Source organism: Bos taurus, chromosome 15 (assembly GCF_002263795.3).
Source record: "Bos taurus isolate L1 Dominette 01449 registration number 42190680 breed Hereford chromosome 15, ARS-UCD2.0, whole genome shotgun sequence".
NCBI lineage: Eukaryota > Metazoa > Chordata > Mammalia > Artiodactyla > Bovidae > Bos > Bos taurus.
Genome location: NC_037342.1, coordinates 46,136,392 through 46,159,224, shown reverse-complemented (window position 1 = coordinate 46,159,224; position 22,833 = coordinate 46,136,392). Strand labels below are relative to the sequence as shown.

At 38.4% G+C, this 22,833-nt stretch overlaps 1 long non-coding RNA gene across 1 annotated transcript in view; it reads left to right on the top strand.

Annotated features, from left to right (window-relative positions):
* LOC104974257 (uncharacterized) overlaps positions 1-22,078 on the top strand; it is a 140,105-nt gene extending 118,027 nt beyond the window's left edge. The window contains exons 3-4 of the long non-coding RNA XR_811548.4: positions 9,736-9,900; positions 21,848-22,078. This is a non-coding gene — a long non-coding RNA (uncharacterized lncRNA). The remainder of the gene's footprint in view (positions 1-9,735; positions 9,901-21,847) is intronic.
* Positions 22,079-22,833: the final 755 nt, after the last annotated feature.

The window sequence follows — 22,833 nt, the reverse complement described above, 5'->3', positions numbered from 1 at the left end:
CAGTGTAAAGCCAGGAACAAATACTTGGCAGCTGTGCCAGGAACTTGTCTGAGTCCTGGGATGTGACCATCCTCTTGTGCCCCATTTTCTTTTCTGCAACAAGAGGAACTAAGAGGAAAAGGGTGTGGTGGATCTCTTGAAGGGCCTAAACAGACGAAAATAGGCTTAGAGACAGGAAGGAACCTCTTGAAGTTAATTAGAGATCCCATTATTTGAATTGTTAGTATTCCAAGGCAGGGAGTGCTTTACAGTAGTGGAACTGAGCATGGAGACATTGCTCCAGTGTCATTTAGAACTGGAAAAGATTAATTCCCAGTTTGGAGAAATGTTTCTCTAAGCCGATTAAGAGAGGGTATTTGGAGGAGTCCTTGATTTCCTGCCATGGAGAATTGGGTGGATGTTGGAAATAGTTAGAGGGCAAAAGGTGCCTAAAGTGCTTAAATTTGTAACTCTTTTCCAGTGCCTTGGCTCTTTGCAATAGTAGAAACCAGAAAGGTTCCGGTTTCCTATAGCAGGATTCATTTGCTAGAGTTGACGATTAAAAATTTTGGTGATCTTCTTCTTAGGTGGTTCAGCCACAGTGCAGGAGGGCTGGTTTGCCAGATTAACTAAATATGGACTATACATAGTTTTCAATTCCATTCCATTCTGTTTGTTTTGTTTGTTTGTTTTCATTAGAAGTGAAAGGTCTTGGCTTAGCCTATTAAAAGCACAGAGTTATTAATAAAAAGTTAACCAGGTGGATTTGACATCTGAAGGAAAATCAGAATTTTCTTTAAAATTAGATTTTGAAGAAAGTCAAATAGATTCGTCATGAACAGGTTTGTCAGATTTTGTTTGCAATCCTGAGTTTTGTTCCAATTTATAGGTTTTGGAAAAGCCCTAGGAATTGCTTGATGAAGTTATCTAGTGATTGCCCAAGCCTGACCATATAATCAGTTGGTGGACTGGTTTCCAGGTTGTAATTCTAGAGATATTTCAGGATTTTTTCCAGTTAGTGGTTTTCATCCAATACTGGATCTGGTCTTACTGACAAGCATATCAGCCTGCTGGTATAAGTTGATATATTTGAATGACTATATTAAACTCATTGGTCTATGCAAATAAGTGAGAATCTTTGGTTACTTTGAGAAAATCTGACTATTTGGACTTCACTGGTGGCTTCCCTGGTAAAGCGTCTGCCTAAAGTGTGGGAGACCCGGGTTTGATCCCTAGGACAGGAAGATCCTCTGGAGAATGAGATGGCAATGCACTCCAGTACTCTTGCCTGGAAAATCCCATGGATGGAGGAGCCTGGTAGGCTGCAGTCCTTGGGGTCTCAAAGAGTCGGACATGACTGAGTGACTGAACTATCTCACATAGTTCAGCTTTAGTCCAGGAATACAAGAAGTTAAAGGTTTAGCCTCTGGATACCAAGAATGTTTAATTTTAAAGGATCAGACAAGTGCAGAGGAAAAAGGAAGTGGAAGAATTTCAGAGAAAAAGGAAGTTGCTAGGAGAATTAGAATGGGGGAAGACAGGATATAGAGGATACATAGGCAGAATAGAGAGGACAGAGGAAGATGGCACAGGAGGCAGAGTCTGACGAGGAGGAGCCACAGTAGAGATACAAATGGTGCTGGAGGCAGAGCCTGAGACCAAAAAGCCAAAGAGAAAGAGCCTGAGGATTCAAGAACTATTTTATGTTCCTTTAATCACTTGTTTGCCTCAGTTAATCTTAAAACCTGATAACATTTGGAAACCTCAATATTTGGGAAAATCAAAATAGGCATTCCTTTCAGCTCTTGAAATTTTAAAGCTATTGTAATCTAGTTAAACTTTAAGAAAAAACATTTGGGATTTCAAAAGTTCCCTATGATGGCATAGATATTCTAAACTGTCTTTGGTCAGGTTTAGCTCGAATTACACATGAAGTAGGACTTTTAACATAAAATCAGTCAGAGTCCCTATAGGGGGGAAACACATAGAAAATATTTAGATGAGTGGATCCTATTTCTCAGAGGGTTTTCTCTAGAAAAAAAAGCAATTTTCAAACAATTCAAAGGGCTTATAGCGCAAAGAGCTTAATTCAAACAGCTTGCAATTTAGCCTGCAAGGTAATTCCAGCTAGTTTTAGGGAAGCAGTTTGGTCCTGGAGGGGTGGAGCCAAAGACTTTTCAGCCAGTTTCCAGAGAACAGCCCCTAATCCAGGCCAATGTCTGACAAACAGGCACAGCTTTAGTGAAGCAGCCCCTGTTCCTGAAGAAATGGACCCGTGGCTTTTCGGTCAGCTTCAATTGAAACGGTCTGATCTTAAATCAGAACACAGTACCGAATGACTACTTGTATAGTGAATAAAGCCTTAGCCAGAAAGGTTAAACCTTAACATAAATCCCAAATGCAAAGAGAGCTTCAAGTGCAAAGAGGGCATGAGCTTATGCGCAGGAGAAAGAAATATCTTTAAACTCCAGGGTTAGCAAGAAAAGCAGTGAGCATATGGGCTCAAGTGTGGTTATGGCACCTGTTTACTCAGTATCCCCACAGCCTTCAGGGAGTCTTCTCTAGTTCTTATATGGGTCACCAAAATGTGGATCTAAAATAAATTGACTGCCAGATGTTTCTCCAGCAAAGATGGGCTTATTCACAGTAAGCTGAGAACTGCAATTTGAGATCTGCAACCATGGCAAGCCATGTACATGTCCCCACACAGCAACGGAAGGAGAATGCTTTCACAGAGGGAAGAAAGACGCTGGGAGAGCTACAGCAGCGTCCACGGCTTTTCATTGTACAAGTCCTTGACAGGAGTGAGAATTGATTACCTTGTTGAACTGTTACCATCTTAAGACATAAGAGTGTCCTCTTCTGGTCTATTTAATTGAGGTTTCTATTTATTATTTTGTTAGATAAGTAATGATTTCTGGTATTAGAATTTTCTAGAAAATAGTGCTTACAAAATGATTTCATACCTTTTATTTTCTTGAGATGGTTAGATTAGATAAGGGAAAATGGATATGTATAGACAAATAACTTGTTTTAATCAAAGAATTGACTGTCTTCTCTTACGTTTAGAGGGAGGTGGTAGAAATGTGGAACTTATGATGGTGTGGCTAGAAGGTAGCTGGTAGATGAAACCAATTATTATTGACTGATGGACTGATATTGGTTTGGATGCAGATATTTGATTACTTACCATATTATTTTGTCCTTGATATCACCCTCCACACTGTTTCTTAGTTCAGTTCAGTTCAGTTGCTCAGTCGTGTCCGACTATTTGCGACCCCATGAATCGCAGCACGCCAGGCCTCCCTGTCCATCACCAACTCCTGAAGTTCACTGAGACTCACTTCCATCGAGTCAGTGATGCCATCCTGCCATCTCATCCTCTGTTGTCCCCTTCTCCTCCTGCCCCCAATCCCTCCCAGCATCAGGGTCTTTTGGTGGCCAAAGTACTGGAGTTTCAGCTTTAGCATCATGCCTTCCAAAGAAATCCCAGGGCTTATCTCCTTCAGAATAGACTGGTTAGATATCCTTGCAGTCCAAGGGACTCTCAAGAGTCTTCTCCAACACCACAGTTCAAAAGCATCAATTCTTCGGTGCTCAGCCTTCTTCACAGTCCAACTCTCGCATCCATACACGACCACAGGAAAAACCATAGCCTTGACTAGACGGACCTTTGTTGGTAAAGTAATGTCTCTGCTTTTCAATATGCTATCTAGGTTGGTCATAATTTTCCTTCCAAGGAGTAAGCGTCTTTTAATTTCATGGCTGCAGTCACCATCTGCAGTGATTTTGGAGCCCCCAAAAATAACGTCTGATACTGTTTCCACTGTTTCCCCATCTGTTTTCCATGAAGCGATAGGACCAGATGCCATGATCTTCGTTTTCTGAATGTTGATCTTGAAGCCAACTTTTCAACTCTCCACTTTCACTTTCATCAAGAGGCCTTTTAGTTCCTCTTCACTTTCTGCCATAAGGGTGGTGTCATCTGCATATCTGAGGTTGATATTTCTCCTGGCAATCTTGATTCCAGCTTGTGCTTCTTCCACCCCAGCGTTTCTCATGATGTACTCTGCATAGAAGTTAAATAAGCAGGGTGACACTATACAGCCTTGATGTACTCCTTTTCCTATTTGGAACCAGTCTGTTGTTCCATGTCCAGTTCTAACTGTTACTTCCTGACCTGCATACAGATTTCTCAAGAGGCAGATCAGGTGGTCTGGTTCTACTTATAAATATAATAAAAATGGATGTTAACATATTTGGTAGATGTCATAAGTCTAGGATAGATAGCAAAAGACTTGGATCACAAAGTAAAACCTAAAGTAGAAATTTATTTTACTGTAATGATGAGTCATGGTAAAAATTATAAATTTAGTCATAGGTTATTACAATCTCAATTATACATCATAAAATCAGCATTTGTGGTATGGTAGCAGCTATTTGTCAATGTCTAGAGATTTATAAGGACTATAAAATGGACATTGGTCCTTAGTAGTAAATATGGGGAGAGAGAAGGGCTTCAGAATGTATTTTATAGGTAAAAGAAGAACATAGAAAGGATGATAAAAAATGACTTCTGACATTTTTTAAAGAAATTAATGAACAAAGAGTAAGTCCATTGTAGGAAAGTGTTTCAGATTAGGTGCTGGTGATCAGGATTTGTTGTGAGAGAGCCAGATTTAGAGCAGCTCTCAATATTACTTGTGGAGCTTGAGGTGATTGGTGATTTTTATTCTTACTTCTTTTAAAAATCTGATATCATCTACTCTACCAAGTGCCAATGCTGAAAAATGGAGAAACGACATCCCAAAATGGTGAGGCTGAGGGAGTTTGTTTTAGAAGAGAATGCAATGCCTGGAGGCTATAGAAATAGTGAACTTCAGCAATTGGCAGTACTGATGGCAGAGCAATAAAGGTGGGTAAAGTGCAGTTACTTAGTCATTAGACACATATTTGGGGATGAGAAAGAAAGATTCCAAATGGGTTTTAAATATATGTTTATCAGAAATGTGGGAGTGAAAAGATTCTGATGAAAGAAATCAAAGTTAACATGAACAGATGGAAGGATATACTCTGTTCTTAGATTGGAAGAATGAATATTGTCTGAATGTCTTTGTTACCCAAGACAATCTACAGATTCAATGCAATACCTATCAAATTACCAATGGCATTTTAAAAATAGAACTAAAACAAAAAAAATTTTTTTTAATTTGGTAAGGAGACACAAAAGACTCTGAATAGCCAAAGTAATCTTAAGAAATAAAAATGGAGCTGGAGGAATTAGACTCCTTGATTTCAGACTATACTATAAAACTACAGTAATCAAAGCAGTATGATATTGGCACAAAAACACAAAAATAAAATACACAAAAATAAACTCAGAGTGAGTTAAAGAACTGAATATAAGAATGTATACTGAAAATTCCTAGAGTAAAACAGAGGCAGAACACTCTCTAACATAAATTGCAGCAGTATTTTTTTCCTCCATAGCCTAACGTTATGGAAATAAAAAGAAACAAGTGGGACCTAATTAAACTTAAAAGGTTTTGCACAGAAAATGAAACCATAAACAAACAAAAAGACAATCTACAGCATGGAATAAAATATTTGTGAACAATGCAACTGGTAAGGGATTAATTTCCAAATTACAGAAACAACTCAGACAACTTAATATCTAAAGAACAAATAATCCAATCAAAACATGGGCAGAAGACCTAAATAGACCTTTCTCCAAAAATGATATGTAAGTGGCCAATAGGCACAGGCAAAAATGTTCAACATTACTAATTATTAGAGAAATACAATTAGTAAATGCAGGACAGGATGTGGGGGAAAAGGAACTCTCTTACACTGTCGGTGTGAATGTACATTGGTGCAGCCACTATGCAAAACAGTATGAAGCTTCCTTAAAAAAAGTAAAAGTAGAGTTACCATATGATCCAGCAATTCTACTCATGGACGTATATCTGGAGAAAATGCTAATTTGAGAAGATACATGTATCTCATTGGTCATAGCAGCACTATTTGTAATAGCCAAAACTTGGAAGCCACCTAAATGTCCATCAGCAGATGAGTGGATAAAGATGTGTATGTATAGATAACGGAATACTACTTAACCATAAAATAGAATGAAATAATGCCATTTACAGCAACACGGATGGACCTAGAGATCATAATAAGTGAAGTTGGTCAAAAAGAGAAAGATGAATACCATATATCACTTATATGTGGAATCTAAAATATGACACAAAAGAACCTACCTACAACACAGAAACAGACTCACAGACATAGAGAAGAGACTTGTGGTTGACAAAGTGAGGGGAATGCTTGGGAGTTTGGGATTAGCAGATGCAAGCTATTAATATATAGAATAGATAAACAAAGAGACCTTACTGCATAGCACAGGGAACCATATTCAATATCTTGTAATGAGCCACATATACGATGGAATATTACTCAGCCATTAAAAAGAATGAAATAATGTCATTTCTAGCATTATAGATTCACCTGAGATTATCATGCTAAGTGTAGTAAGTCAGACAGAAAAAGACAAATATCATATGATACCATTTATATGTGAAATCTAAAAAAAAAAAAAAATGATACTAATGAACTTATTTACAAAACAGAAACAGCCTTACAGATTTAAAGAACAAACTTACAGTTACCAGGAGGAAATGGTGGAGGGAAGGGATAGATTGGGATTTTCATACTGACATGTACACACTGCTATTTTTAAAATAGTTAGCCAACAAGGACCTACTGTGTAGCACAGGGAACTCTGCTAAATATTCTATAATAACCTTAATGGAAAAATAATTTGAAAAAGAATAGGTGCATGTGTATGTATAACTGAATCACTTTGCTGTGTACCTAAAATGAACACAATATTGCTAGTCAGTTATGCTCCAATATAAAATAAAAATTTGAAAAATGCAAAAAGGAAAATAATATAAATCACTTTGCTACCCACCTGAAACCAACACAACATTGTAAATCAACTATACTTCAATAAAAAGATAAATTTTAAAAAAGCAGTTGGTAATGTATTGGGTGGAATGCATGAGTCAAAATAGAGGAATCATTTACATGGTTTTGGGGGCTAATCTAGGCATAAGATAATGGTCTTTGGACTAGAGCATGAGAAATGCAAATAGGAATAATGAATATATTAAAGGATATTTAGGAGGGAAAATAATCAGACTTGATAATATTTGGATATTGGGGATGGGATGAAAAAGAGGAAGGAGTCAAGACTCCACCAGACTAGGTGATATTCACTGAGCTACCTACTGACCTCCACACCCATAGCTACTAAACAGCTACACTTGGATGTCTCTCAGCTACCTGAAATACACCACATCCAAAACAAGACCCCAGTCCAAGCCTGTTCCTCCTTCTGTTCCTGACACCCTGCACTATCATTATCTGTTTCTACAGGCTTACCTCTTTTGGCCTCCCACTTTCTCCTCTAAACACCAGCCATGCTTAAAGATTTTTATGTTTGCCATGCTCTTTCACCTTTGAAAGTTTTACCTGTTCATTCTGTCTGATTCTCTGTTTTAATTCTTCTTCTAACTTTTTCCTACTATTTATTTACAAGTTTAGATGACATCTTCTCCAAAAAGACTTTCCTGATTCTCTAAAATGTCAGTTAGCTGGTCCTAATTTGTGTGCTGATAGGCCTCTGAACTTCTCCCCAATAGGGCTCTGATTACCTTAAATGATAATTACTTCTTTGTTTATCTGTCTCTGTCAGTCATTCCATGACTTCAACTTATCTCTGGAAACCTGAACTGAGTGATGACGTGAGGTAACCTTTCAAGCTATGTTATTTCCAGTGCTCTTACCTGGGACTGGAACAGGTGGTAGAGGTTTGATGAAATGGTCTCCTTTGGAGACAACAGGGCAGAACTGCCAGAGATATTAAAGCCTGGCATGGGTTCAACCCATTATTTCACACTCTTATTTCTTCACCTTTTTCACCATGCCCAGTGGTGTTCTAAGAACCAGGACCAAATAAAATAGTTAGATTCCATGCTCTAGGAGTTTAAAGTCTCAAAGTGAAATGAGATGCTGACACAGAACCCTGTAGAACATTAACAGTTAATGCAGGAAAATTGCAGGTGTAAGGAAGATCAGAGATGAGGAGATGGAAGGAGGGAGAGTGAGAGAGACAGAAAGTGAGGATGGGAGAAGAGAAGGAGGAGGAAAAGATGAGGGAGACGGGGAGGAAGGAGAGGAGAGGAAGAGAGGTGTGAGGGAGGAGGGAGGGAAGAAGGACCTTTGAATGATGACTAAGAAAAGCTTCACAAAACGTAGTCTTGAAGATTTGCCCCAAGCAGAGTTAGTTGCTCCTTTATCTCTGGCAGCCTATATAATTTCCCATTTATGAATCCATTCAACAAATATTTTTCAGTATCAATAATATGTGTTAAATTATTCTTTGTGCTAGAGATACAGCAATGGACTACCCAGAATCCATACCATTTCTTATCATATTGTAAGATAATTTAGAAATGGTAAAGTATTTCATATATTTTAAAAAATACTATAATAAAATGTGCACTACATATATTTAAGAAATTTAACACTTTGCTATGTTTCCTTTATGGATTTTTATAGAACTAAACATTATAGATAACTATAATAATTCTTTTGTATAACCTCTGAGTTCCTTTCCTTTCATCTTTCCTTAATACTTTTTGTTACAAAGTTTGTATGTGTCTTTTCTGTCCAAGTTTATATAATTTTCCTACATACTTGGTTGCATCACTTTTACGTTTCAAAATCTACACACTATATCCATACTTCTGCAGCTTGCCTTTGGAACATTACATTATTGAGATTTTTCTACGTTTATATACACAGATCTAATTTATGCATTTTCTCTGTATGAAAGCATAGTGTCTAAATTTCATTGTAGGAACATATCATACCATATTTATCCAGTGTTCCATCCCACTGGGAGCTGATTGCTGCTGCTGCTGCTGCTAAGTTGTTTCAGTCATGTCCAACTCTGTGCCACCCCATAGATGGCAACCCACCAGGCTCCCCCATCCCTGGGATTCTCCAGGCAAGAACACTGGAGTGGGTTGCCATTTCCTTCTCCAATACATGAAAGTGAAAAGTGAAAGTGAAGTCACTCAGTCGTGTCCGACTCTTAGCGACCCCATGGACTGCAGCCCACCAGGCTTCTCCGTCCATGGGATTTTCCAGGCAAGAGTACTGGAGCGGGGTGCCATTGCTTTCTCCAGGGAGCTGATTAGATAGACTCTAATTCTCTTTTTGCTATTTCAGTGATTGTGCAGTGATTTTGCATATTTCTATTTGGATATTTGAAATATTTCTGTATTTGTAAAAGATGTATGCATAGGAAGGTAATTTCTTTGTCATAAGAACTCATTAAATTCATTAATATGAGTAGACACCTAAGTTATTTTTTCCACATTGTTGATTTTTTTTCATCTTAATATATTGAACAATCATGTTCCTCTTCTTATTTGTAATACAACCTCTGTATATACAGATTTGTATACATGCAAGATTTTTTTCTCCTAAACTATTGTTCTGTGGCTTTGCTATATTTATCTTCTCTCTGTCTTTGTTAGATTATTCTAAGTAGTATGGATTTTTAAAAGATTTGGTTATGTGGTTGGTATCTTTTTTCTTTTTCCTGCAGTGTTGATTATATTAGGTTCTTTAGTTAGAAATGAATAATTATTTTAATGTAATCTTTTAAAATTTATATTTTAGGCTGAGGAGGCAAGATGGCAGAGGAGTAGGACGGGGAGAACACTTTCTCCCCTACAGATTCATCAAAAGAGCATTTAAACATCGAGTAAGTTCCACAAAACAACTTCTGAATGCCGGCAGAGGACATTAGGCACCCAGAAAAGCAACCCAACTCTTCGAAAGGAGGTAGGAAAAAATATAAAAGACAAAAAAAGAGACAAAAGAGGGAGGGACGGAGTTCCATCCTGGGAAGGGAGTCTTAAAAAGAGAGAAGTTTCCAAACACCAGGAAACCTTCTCACTGCCGAATCTGTGCTAAGCCTTGGAAGCACAGAGGGCAACATAACAGGGAGAAAAAATAAATAAACAATTAAAACTTGCAGATTGCGAGCCCTACAGTAACTCCCCCAGCGGAGTAGCAGCGCAGACGCCTGCACACGCCATTAGCAAGCGGGGGCTGGGCAGGGAGGCGCGGCTCGGGCTGCATCGCTTAGAGTAAGAATCTAGCCTGAATACCCTGAGCGCTATCTGAGCGAAATAATTCGGGCTAGCAAACCAGACTGCGGGATACGTGAAAAGCCAGCCCTAACCTAAGACACCGCCAAGCCCGCGCACAGAACAAAGGACTGAACAGAGATAGCCGGCTGCAGACCTTCCCTCTCTGGTGACAGGCAGCCAGAGCCGGAAGGGGGCAATTGCAGCCCCAGAGAGACATTATCTATAAAACTGTAAGCAGACTTCTTTGCTAACTAAAACTTCTTGGGGGTCTGGATGGTCAACATCTGCCTGAGAAGGTGCGCCAGTTTTACACCCAGATAACTGAGTAGCAGGGTGGCGATAAGTCGCAGCATTGGCGCACGCCAAACACCTCATCACCTGAGCTGCTCGGACCTGGGAAGAGCACAAAACGCAGGCCCAACTGAGTCTGCGCCTCTGAGGACTACCCGAGTGCCTGAACCTGAGCGGCTTGGACCTGGGAGGTGCATGCAGCCCAGGGCTGGCCTCGGATTGTTCCCGGCGGAACAACCTAGAGCCCGAGCAGTGTGGACAGGGAGGCTACACACGCCGTGAGGGGGGGGGGGGGGCGGGGGCGGGGGTCAGACCCAGTGTGGCTGAGGCATTGCGAGCGCACGCCAGTGTTATTTGTTTGCAGCATCCCTCCCTCCCTCCCCACAGCGCGACTGAACAAGTGAGCCTAAAAAAAAAAAAAAAAAAAAGTGTCCTCCACCCTCCCCTTTGTGTCAGGGCGGAAACCAGACACTGAAGAGACCAGCAAACAGAAGAAGCTATAACAGAGGGAAACGCCTTGGAAGCTACAGGCAATAGATTAAAACCCCGTGGTTACTGCGGACTACATAGGAAGGGGCCTATAGATCTTGAGAAATATAAGTCGGACCAAGGAGCTAGCCAAAAATTAACTGAAACCACAATACTCACAACAAAACCAGAGAAAGTCCTAGATATATTTTTACTATTTTTACGATCATTCTTTCTTTCTTTTCTTTTTTTTAAAAAATTTTAAGTCCTCTATTGTTCCTTCAATTATCATTTTTATAACCTATTACTTTGCAAAAAAAAAAAACACCCTATTTTTTTCTTCTTCAGCAAACTTCATATATATATATTTTATAATTTTTTGATCTTGTTTTTTTCTTTTTTTCTTTTCTTTAACATTGTATTTTTGAAATTCCAAACTCTACTGCAGATTTTTAATTTTAGCTTTTTGGTATATGTTATCAGTTTTGTACCTATAGTTTTTTTAATAATTTCTGTGACTTTTTTTTTCTTTCTTCTGTTTCTTTCTCTTCTTCTTTTATATAACATTGTATACCTGAAATTCCAAACTCTACTCTAGATTTTTAATTTATGCTTTTTGATATTTGATATCAATTTTGTACCTGTATTTTCTTTATAATTTCTGCGACATTGTTTGTTCTTGTTTGTTTGTTTTCTCTCTTCATTTTTCTTCTTCCTTTTTTTTTAACATTGTATTTTTGAAATTCCAAACTCTACTCTAGATTTTTAATTTTTACTTTTTGGTATTAGTTATCAATTTTGTACCTGTATTTTCTTTATAAGTTTCACGACCTTGTTTGTTTTTCTTTGTTCGTTTTTTCTCTCTTTCTTTTCCTTCTTCTTTTCTTTAACATTGTATTTTTGAAATTCCAAACTCTACTCTAGATTTTTAATTTTTGCTTTTATGTGTTTGTTACCAATTTTGTACCTTTAAGAACCCAATCTTCAGGACCCATTTTTCACTAGGGAGCGAGATTACTGGCTTGATGGCTCTCTCTCCCTTTGGACTCTCCTTTTTCTCCACCAGGTCGCCTGTGTCTCCTCCCTAACCCCTCTCTACTCTACCCAACTCTGTGAATTTCTGTGTGTTCCAGACGGTGGAGAATACTTAGGGAACTGATTACTGGCTGGATGTGTCTCCCTCCTTTTCATTCCCCCCTTTTATCCTTCTGGCCACCTCTGTCTCCTTCCTCCTTCTTCTCTTCTCTGTATAACTCCGTGAACATCTCTGAGCGGTCCAGTTGTGGAGTGCACATAAGGAAGTGACTACTGGCTAGCCCACTCTCTCCACTATTGATTCCACTTCATCTCATTTGGGTCACCTCTAACTCCCTCCTCCCTCTTCTCTTCTCCATGTAACGCTGTGAACCTCTCTGAGTGACCCTCACAGTAGAGAAACTTTTCATCTTTAACGTAGATGTTTTATCAGTGGTGCTGTATAGAAGGAGAAGTTTTGAAACTACTGTAAAAATAAGACCCATAACTGGAAGCAGGAGGCTTAAGTCCAAACCCTGAGTCCAGGGAACTCCTGACTCCAAGGAACATTAATTGACAGGAGCTCATCAAATGCCTCCATACCGACACTGAAACCAAGCACCACACAAGGGCCAACAAGTTCCAGGGCAAGACACACCAAGCAAATTCTCCAGCAACAAAGGAACACAGCCCTGAGCTTCAAGATGCAGGCTGCCCAAAGTCACCCCAAAACCATAGACATCTCATAACTCATTACTGGACATTTCCTTGCACTCCAGAGAGAAGAAATACAGCTCCACTCACCAGAACACTGACACAAACTTCCCTAACCAAGAAACCTTGACAAGCCACCTGTACAAACCCACACACAGTGAGGAAATGCCACAATAAAGAGAACTCCACAAACTGCCAGAATACAGAAAGGACACCCCAAACTTAGCAATTTAAACAAGATGAAGATACACAGGAATACCCAGCAGATAAAGGAACAGGATAAATGCCCACCAAGCCAAACAAAAGAGGAAGAGATAGGGAATCTACCTGATAAAGAATTACGAATAATGATAGTGAAATTGATTCACAATCTTGAAATTAAAATGGAATCACAGATAAATAGCCTGGAGACAAGGATTGAGAAGATGCAAGAAAGGTTTAACAAGGGCCTAGAAGAAATAAAAAAGAGTCAATATATAATGAATAATGCAATAAGTGAAATTAAAAACACTCTGGAGGCAATAAATAGTAGAATAACAGAGGCAGAAGATAGGATTAGTGAATTAGAAGATAGAATGGTAGAAATAGATGAATCAGAGAGGAAAAAAGAAAAACGAATTAAAAGAAATGAGGACAATCTCAGAGACCTCCAAGACAATATTAAACGCTACAACATTCGAATCATAGGGGTCCCAGAAGAAGAAGACAAAAAGAAAGACCATGAGAAAATACTTGAGGAGATAATAGTTGAAAACTTCCCTAAAATGGGGAAGGAAATAATCACCCAAGTCCAAGAAACCCAGAGAGTCCCAAACAGGATAAACCCAAGGCGAAACACCCCAAGACACATATTAATCAAATTAACAAAGATCAAACACAAAGAACAAATATTAAAAGCAGCAAGGGAAAAACAACAAATAACACACAAGGGAATTCCCATAAGGATAACAGCCGATCTTTCAATAGAAACTCTTCAAGCCAGGAGGGAATGGCAAGACATACTTAAAATGATGAAAGAAAATAACCTACAGCCTAGATTATTGTACCCAGCAAGGATCTCATTCAAGTATGAAGGAGAAATCAAAAGCTTTTCAGACAAGCAAAAGCTGAGAGAATTCTGCACCACCAAACCAGCTCTCCAACAAATACTAAAGGATATTCTCTAGACAGAAAATACAAAAACGGGGTATAAATTCAAACCCAAAACAATAAAGTAAATGGCAATGGGATCATACTTATCAGTAATTACCTTAAATGTAAATGGGTTGAATGCCCCAACCAAAAGACAAAGACTGGCTGAATGGATACAAAAACAAGGCCCCTACATATGTTGTCTACAAGAGACCCACCTCAAAACAGGGGACACATACAGACTGAAAGTGAAGGGCTGGAAAAAGATTTTCCATGCAAATAGGGACCAAAAGAAAGAAGGAGTAGCAATACTTATATCAGATAAAATAGACTTTAAAACAAAGGCTGTGAAAAAAGACAAAGATGGTCACTACATAATGATCAAAGGATCAATCCAAGAAGAAGATATAACAATTATAAATATATATGCACCCAACATGGGAGCACCGCAGTTTGTAAGACAAATGCTAACAAGTATGAAAGGAGACATTAACAATAACACAATAATAGTGGGAGACTTTAATACCCCACTCACACCTATGGATAGATCAACTAAACAGAAAATTAACAAGGAAACACAAACTTTAAACAGTACAATAGACCAGTTAGACCTAATTGATAGCTATAGGACATTTCATCCCCAAACAATGAATTTCACCTTTTTCTCAAGCGCACATGGAACCTTCTCCAGGATAGATCAATCCTGGGCCATAAAGCTAGCCTTGGTAAATTCAAAAAAATAGAAATCATTCCAAGCATCTTTTCTGACCACAATGCAATAAGATTACACCTCAATTACAGGAGAAAAACTATTAAAAATTCCAACATATGGAGGCTGAAAAACACGCTGCTGAATAACCAACAAATCACAGAAGAAATCAAAAAAGAAATCAAAATTTGCATAGAAACGAATGAAAATGAAAACACAACAACCCAAAACCTGTGGGACACGGTAAAAGCAGTCCTAAGGGGAAAGTTCATAGCAATACAGGCACACCTCAAGAAACAAGAAAAAAGTCAAATAAATAACCTAACTCTACACCTAAAGCAACTAGAAAAGGAAGAAATGAAGAACCCCAGGGTTAGTAGAAGGAAAGAAATCTTAAAAATTAGAGCAGAAATAAATGCAAAAGAAACAAAAGAGACCATAGCAAAAATCAACAAAACCAAAAGCTGGTTCTTTGAAAGGATAAATAAAATTGACAAACCATTAGCCAGACTCATCAAGAAACAAAGGGAGAAAAATCAAATCAATAAAATTAGAAACGAAAATGGGGAGATCACAACAGACAACACAGAAATACAAAGGACCATAAGAGACTACTATCAACAATTATATGCCAATAAAATGGACAACGTGGAAGAAATGGACAAATTCTTAGAAAAGTACAACTTTCCAAAACTCGACCAGGAAGAAATAGAAAATCTTAACAGACCCATCACAAGCACAGAAATTGAAACTGTAATAAAAATCTTCCAGCAAACAAAAGCCCAGGTCCAGACGGCTTCACAGCTGAATTCTACCAAAAATTTAGAGAAGAGCTAACACCTATCCTGCTCGAACTCTTCCAGAAAATTGCAGAGGAAGGCAAACTTCCAAACTCATTCTATGAGGCCACCATCACCCTAATACCAAAACCTGACAAAGATCCCACAAAAAAAGAAAACTACAGGCCGATATCACTGATGAACATAGATGCAAAAATCCTTAACAAAATTCTAGCAATCAGAATCCAACAACACATTAAAAAGATCATACACCATGACCAAGTGGGCTGTATCCCAGGGATGCAAGGATTCTTCAATATCTGCAAATCAATCAATGTCATACACCACATTAACAAATTGAAAAATAAAAACCATATGATTATCTCAATAGATGCAGAGAAAGCCTTTGACAAAATTCAACATCCATTTATGATAAAAACTCTCCAGAAAGCAGGAATAGAAGGAACATACCTCAACATAATAAAAGCTATATACGACAAACCCACAGCAAACATTATCCTCAATGGTGAAAAATTGAAAGCTTTTCCTCTGAAGACAGGAACAAGACAAGGGTGCCCACTTTCACCATTACTATTCATCATAGTTTTGGAAGTTTTGGCCACAGCAATCAGAGCAGAAAAAGAAATAAAAGGAATCCAAATGGGAAAAGAAGAAGTAAAACTCTCACTGTTTGCAGATGACATGATCCTCTACATAGAAAACCCTAAAGACTCCACCAGAAAATTACTAGAACTAATCAATGACTGTAGTAAAGTTGCAGGATATAAAATCAACACACAGAAATCCCTTGCATTCCTACACACTAATAATGAGAAAACAGAAAGAGAAATTAAGGAAACAATTCCATTCACCATTGCAGCAGAAAGAATAAAATACTTAGGAATATATCTACCTAAAGAAACTAAAGACCTATATATAGAAAACTATAAAACACTGGTGAAAGAAATCAAAGAGGACACTAATAGATGGAGAAATATACCATGTTCATGGATTGGAAGAATCAATATAGTGAAAATGAGTATACTACCCTAAGCAATTTATAGATTCAATGCAATCCCTATCAAGCTACCAACAGTATTCTTCACAGAGCTAGAACAAATAATTTCACAATTTGTATGGAAATACAAAAAACCTCGAATAGCCAAAGCGATCTTGAGAAAGAAGAATGGAACTGGAGGAATCAACCTACCTGACTTCAGGCTGTATTACAGAGGCACAGTTATCAAGACAGTATGGTACTGGCACAAAAACAGAAATATAGATCAATGGAACAAAATAGAAAGCCCAGAGATAAATCCACGCACATATGGACACCTTATCTTTGACAAAGGAGGCAAGAATATACAGTGGATTAAAGACAATCTCTTTAACAAGTGGTGCTCGGAAATCTGGTCAACCACTTGTAAAAGAATGAAACTAGAACACTTTCTAATACCATACACAAAAATAAACTCAAAATGGATTAAAGATCTAAATGTAAGACCAGAAACTATAAAACTCCCAGAGGAGAGCATAGGCAAAACACTCTCTGACATACATCACAGCAGGATCCTCTATGACCCACCTCCCAGAATATTGGAAATAAAAGCAAAAATAAACAAATGGGACCTAATTAACCTTAGAAGCTTCTGCACCTCAAAGGAAACTATTAGCAAGGTGAAAAGACAGCCTTCAGAATGGGAGAAAATAATAGCAAATGAAGCAACTGACAAACAACTAATCTCAAAAATACACAAGCAACTCCTACAGCTCAACTCCAGAAAAATAAATGACCCAATCAAAAAATGGGCCAAAGAACTAAATAGACATTTCTCCAAAGAAGACATACAGATGGCTAACAAACACATGAAAAGATGCTCAACATCACTCATTATCAGAGAAATGCAAATCAAAACCAAAATCGGGTACCATCTCACACCAGTCAGAATGGCTGCAATCCAAAAGTCTACAAGCAATAAGTGCTGGAGAGGGTGTGGAGAAAAGGGAACCCTCTTACACTGTTGGTGGGAATGCAAACTAGTACAGCCACTATGGAGAACAGTGTGGAGATTCCTTAAAAAACTGGAAATAGAACTGCCTTATGATCCAGCAATCCCACTGCTGGGCATACACACTGAGGAAACCAGAAGGGAAAGAGACACGTGTACCCCAATGTTCATCACAGCACTGTTTATAATAGCCCGGACATGGAAGCAACCTAGATGTCCATCAGCAGATGAATGGATAAGAAAGCTGTTGTACATGTACACAATGGAGTATTACTCAGCCATTAAAAAGAATACATTTGAATCAGTTCTAATGAGGTGGATGAAACTGGAGCCTATTATACAGAGTGAAGTAAGCCAGAAGGAAAAACACCAATACAGTATACTAACGCATATATATGGAATTTAGAAAGATGGTAACAATAACCCTGTGTACGAGACAGCAAAAGAGACACTGATGTATAGAACAGTCTTATGGACTCTGTGGGAGAGGGAGAGGGTGGGAAGATTTGGGAGAATGGCATTGAAACATGTGAAATATCATGTATGAAACGAGTTGGCAGTCCAGGTTTGATGCACGATACTGGATGCTTGGGGCTAGTGCACTGGGACGACCCAGAGGGATGGTATGGGGAGGGAGAAGGGAGGAGGGTTCAGGATGGGGAACACATGTATACCTGTGGCGGATTCATTTTGATATTTGGCAAAACTAATAAAATTATGTAAAGTTTAAAAATAAAATAAAATTAAAAAAAAAGAAAGTAAAATACCAAAAAAAATTTTTTTAGATTTTAATTCGAGGATAATTACAATATTGTGTTGATCTCTGCCATACATCAACATGAATCAGTCAAAGGTATTCCCCTCCCTCCTGAACCTCCCTCTCACCCATATGTCCCATATGTCCCCTCTTTGTTGAATCTCCCTCCCACCTCCTGTACTCTTTTAAAGTTTCATGGAAACTTTGTCAGGTTTTTGGCTATACTTTCATTGAGTTTAGAAATTCATTTTGGGGAAAATGACCATTTTCTGTTATTGCAACTTCTCTTCCACAAATGTGGTTAGCTCATATTATTTTGATGTTTATGTGTGTCAGTAAAGTTTCATAATTTTCTTTAGCAGATTGACTCTAAGGACTTTTTGATAACACTAATAGCATGATTTTTTCACAGCCTGTATGTATTTTTATTTTATTTTTGTAGCATAACATATTTGTTTTGTTTTTTTCATTTCATATTGGAGTAAAAAAGCTAGGTGAAGAATATATAAGCTCCTCAAGTGTTTATCCCAGTTCATAAAGTAGCAGAAATTCCTTACCCCAAAGGACATCAGTCAGTGTTTTGGAAGTTTTTGTAGGCCAACTGAAAATTAGTAAAAAATTCTTCTCTTTTACTTTCTAAATATAGAACAGGGTTGTTGGCTGTCTTGAATGCAATGCACATCTTTTTAAAATGGTTTGCTGCCTCTTTCAGTAGCTCTAGAGCAAGTTCTAGTTTAAATCTGTTTGTCAGCATAAATCTGACTCCTTGAGATGCAGCCTCAGCTTCAGTATGGATCACTTGCAGAATTTCATGGAAGTAACTAGAACTGTAACCTTCATTCTGTTGTTCTCTGTTGTGTATGATGTCTTGAACCAGTTTCACAATTTGAGCTGTTGTCTTCTTTATGATATCTTTTTCAAACTCTTCCTCAGAGGGCCCATATACTGGGAACTCTTGAGGGGTGATAACATGTTTAGAATAATTGATAGAAAATGTTTTCTTTGTACCACGATACTGAATTTTGTTCACAATATTGGGGTGCTGTTTAAAATGCTCCAGGAGAACATTCTCTAACTCAATATCAATATCAGGCCCCTCAGCAGATGCAAGTGTGGGAAGCAACAGAATGGAGATGTTCTCTGACCAGATCTTGTTGAACATATCTCTCAGTTCCTTATCATGTAATTCTTTCCTACAGGGGGACTTAGCCATCCCTCTGATTTTTTCTAATAACTTATGTTCCAGTTTTACTCTTTGCTCCTTGAAAAGGTCTTGTATTTTCTTTCCACTAATTAGAGCCTCACATTTTCTCATGGTTTCTACTATAAGATCCTCTTTAAGATTCTTCAAATCATCTTTAAATATTCCTTTCCTCTGAGACAAGATATTTCTATCTCTATCTTCTCGAAAATATCTTTCAAGTTCTTGCTTAATGGCTTCATGTTTTTCCACAACTTGATTCTCAATTGAACTTCCCTTGATCTCTTTAATTTCTCCTTTCTGAATCTGGTTAGTCAGCTGATTCTGCAAGTCCAGCACATGACTTCTGAGCTCCCAGGTCCAGCTCCTGTACGCAGTCTCCAGTTTATTCATAGCCATGACCTCCCGAGTGTTCTTGAACCTGAAAATGAAGTTCTCATTCACTAAGGCCTTCCATAAATCCCGTACCCTGACTTTAAGTTCTGATATCTTCAAAATACTTCCTCTGGATTCTTCTTTGGCATGCTTAAGAATCCTGCTTTTCAGCTCCTGAACATTGTGGCTATAGCAGGGATTAGGAGGGGCCATTGGGGGAGACCCTTCCCAGAGGTGAGCAAAGTAATAGATGTGGTTCTTGACATCAAACTTAATGACATCACTGAAGTGACACACCCCTGAGCACTGTTCATGTTTGGCTGCTGCGATTGTCATTTCATCCAATATCTCTTGCAGCCACCTTTGCCTTTCCATACTTTGATCTGTATCTATAATTTCTTCTATGTTCTGATGAACAAATAGGCATCTTGGTGAGATATTCAGTTGTTTCATCCTGAGAAAGGCATGGAGAGCTATTTGCAGAATATCTTGTATTTCTGAAAGATCCTTTCCCAAAATATTGATTAGAGTTAAGTTTCCAAGTCCAATAACGAAGGTTGCCAACTCATTTTCCTCATTTTGTGCTTTGTTCATGAGCTCTGAGACTTGCAGTCCTTCTGTGTCCACAACAAGCATAAAATCAAAGCCCAGCTGTTCTCTGAGCATCTCTTCCACTTTCCGAAGATGCATGTAGGCACCCCGAGTATGTCTTCCAGCACTAAGGCTCAACTGCAGCCCAAACATTGCATTCAGCAGAGTAGACTTTCCTGAGTTCTGCAAGCCAAGGACAGAAAGAACAAACACACGTTTGTCTCCAAGTTTTTCAGAGACCTTGTCAAAAACAGCTGCCACCCACCTCAGGGGCACATATGAAGCATCCCCATCCATCAGTTCAATGGGAGCCCCGGATATCATCAGGTCAGCAGCCATTTGGGGAAGGGAAAGAAACAGTGTATTTGTTTGGGAGGAAGCTTCTTCCAAAGCTTCATAGATCTGACCCAGCTCTCTTAAGAGGTGCTCAATTCCCAGGGTGGAATCACTAATTTCTTTGGAAACAGCTTCTAGCTCAGTCTCCCAGCATCTGAGGGAGTCTCTCTTTGACTGCTTCTGCTTTTCTGTTCGTACTTGAGCCAACAAAGAACTGTGCCTCTGGTGGAGCTTCTCTAACTCTGTTGTGGTTAGTTGGTCCATTGACATACTCAGCACCTGCAGAAAGTAGAGCTCTGTGTGGGTCTCCAGGTGGGACTGCAGGCTTTCAAGCAGGGACTTCATCAGGTCGTTAAGGTTAATGACTTTGTGATACTGTTCACAGCGTATCTTGAGCTTTTCCTTCTCAATTTCGTTCTTGTATTGTTCAATGCTCTTGTTTCCTTTTTCTTGCAGCTGATGGAGTTCTTTATCCTTCTTACACCAGTCACGCCATAGACCTCCTTGGAGAGGTAGTAACTTCCCCTTTATCTCAGATAATTTTACTTTTCTCAAGATGTCCATAAGGATGTTTGCTTTTTTCCCTGCTTCTTGGCAATCTCTTTGGTCCTCATCAATAATAAACTCATACTTCCTTGCCATGTTGGCCCAGTTACTCAGACTATAAGGAGATCCAGATTTCTTCAACAGCTCTGCTAATGTAGCTGTAATTTTATCAGCTAATTCTATCTTATTTAGATTCTTAATTCCAATTCTCACTTTGTGAGCATAATTCTTATCCATAATATTTTCTGCATTTTCAAACAAACAGATGAGAGGTTTGGGTGAATTCCAAAATTCAAGTAGAAGGGAGCTATTCATTATGTCAAAATCAGAAGTTGCCAGGAGGATAACAGTGACCGAGGAGACCTCCTGCAGGAACCTTACCTGCCTCTCATGTATTTCAGCGTTTCCATGGAGATTGGTGAAGGCAATACAATTTTCAAATCTGTCCTCAGCTCTCCCACCTGGACAGAACCAGCAGATTTCCACCATACCATCTACCAATAGACATCTATTATTGTCTTCCCTAGAATGATGGAGGAAAAAATGGTCATGTTTGCTTTTACTCAGGAGTGAATTCAAAATCTGTGATTTGGAAGTAGAGGCATACTTTCCAATTCTTATGAAAGATACAGTGTGTATAGGTTGCCAACTGATCAGCTGGTTGTTATAACTCCTAATCTTTTTCTCCCATCCTATTTTTTCCACCTCTCTCCAGCTTCTCCTGATTTGCCTCAGAGACCAAAGAGGGAATTCAATTTGGAAATTGTAAGGATTTGGCACCAAAAGTGGGAGAGCAAATTGACAAATGGAAAGTTTGGTTAAAATATACTGTCTTGTAAAGTGATCTGCACAGTGAAAAATTGCCATCTGTATGTCCATTGGGTGGATGCAAGTTGGTACTGTAGTTGATTGTGTTTCCTTGACAATAAAAAAGTCCTCAAATGATTTTTCTATTTCTGTGGTTCTCAGTGTCTGGGACACAGTAGGTATTCTATCTATATTACCTCTGTAAACTTGATATCGCAAATGACAATCTAATACCAAAAGTTTCTCTAGAAAACACAATGGCAGCTCCTCCTCAGTTCTTGGTTGAGTGCCATGGAGGAAGGTCTTATTTATCAAAAGAGAATTTACTTTGGTCATCTTTTTGGGATAATAACTTTCTAGATTAAGCCGCTTGATCAAGTCAGGAAAGTGTTGATTTTGGATTGTTTCTTCCTTATTATTGACTAGTTGAGTGTCTCTGTGAGAAGAAGCAGTTTCACTGGGTGTTTTCTTTGACTTAGTTTGGAAGATATTCTTAAATCTCTAGAAAGAAAAAAGACAATGATAATGGCTGTTATTTTTCTATATCAAAGGGTTTCATTGTTTATCATTTATGAATACATGCATATATTCTTTCCAAAAATAAATTGAGTCATTTTATGTGTGAGGCAATAGTATGACCAAGGAATGAAGTATAAAACAGGGTCATGCTTTGGAGGGCTTAAAACTTACCAATAAAGTTTGAGAGAGATGAATAAGTAAGTAGTTAATTATATGGCCCACAATACAAGTCTGAGGCCATAAATGGTATAAAGTTCAAAGTGTACTGGCAACACGTTTGAAGAAGTGATTAGATTTTCTTGAGAAGCAAAATGAGGAAAAGCTTTACCAAACTGATGTAACATATAATCATGAAAAGAACATAGGTTGGAAAAT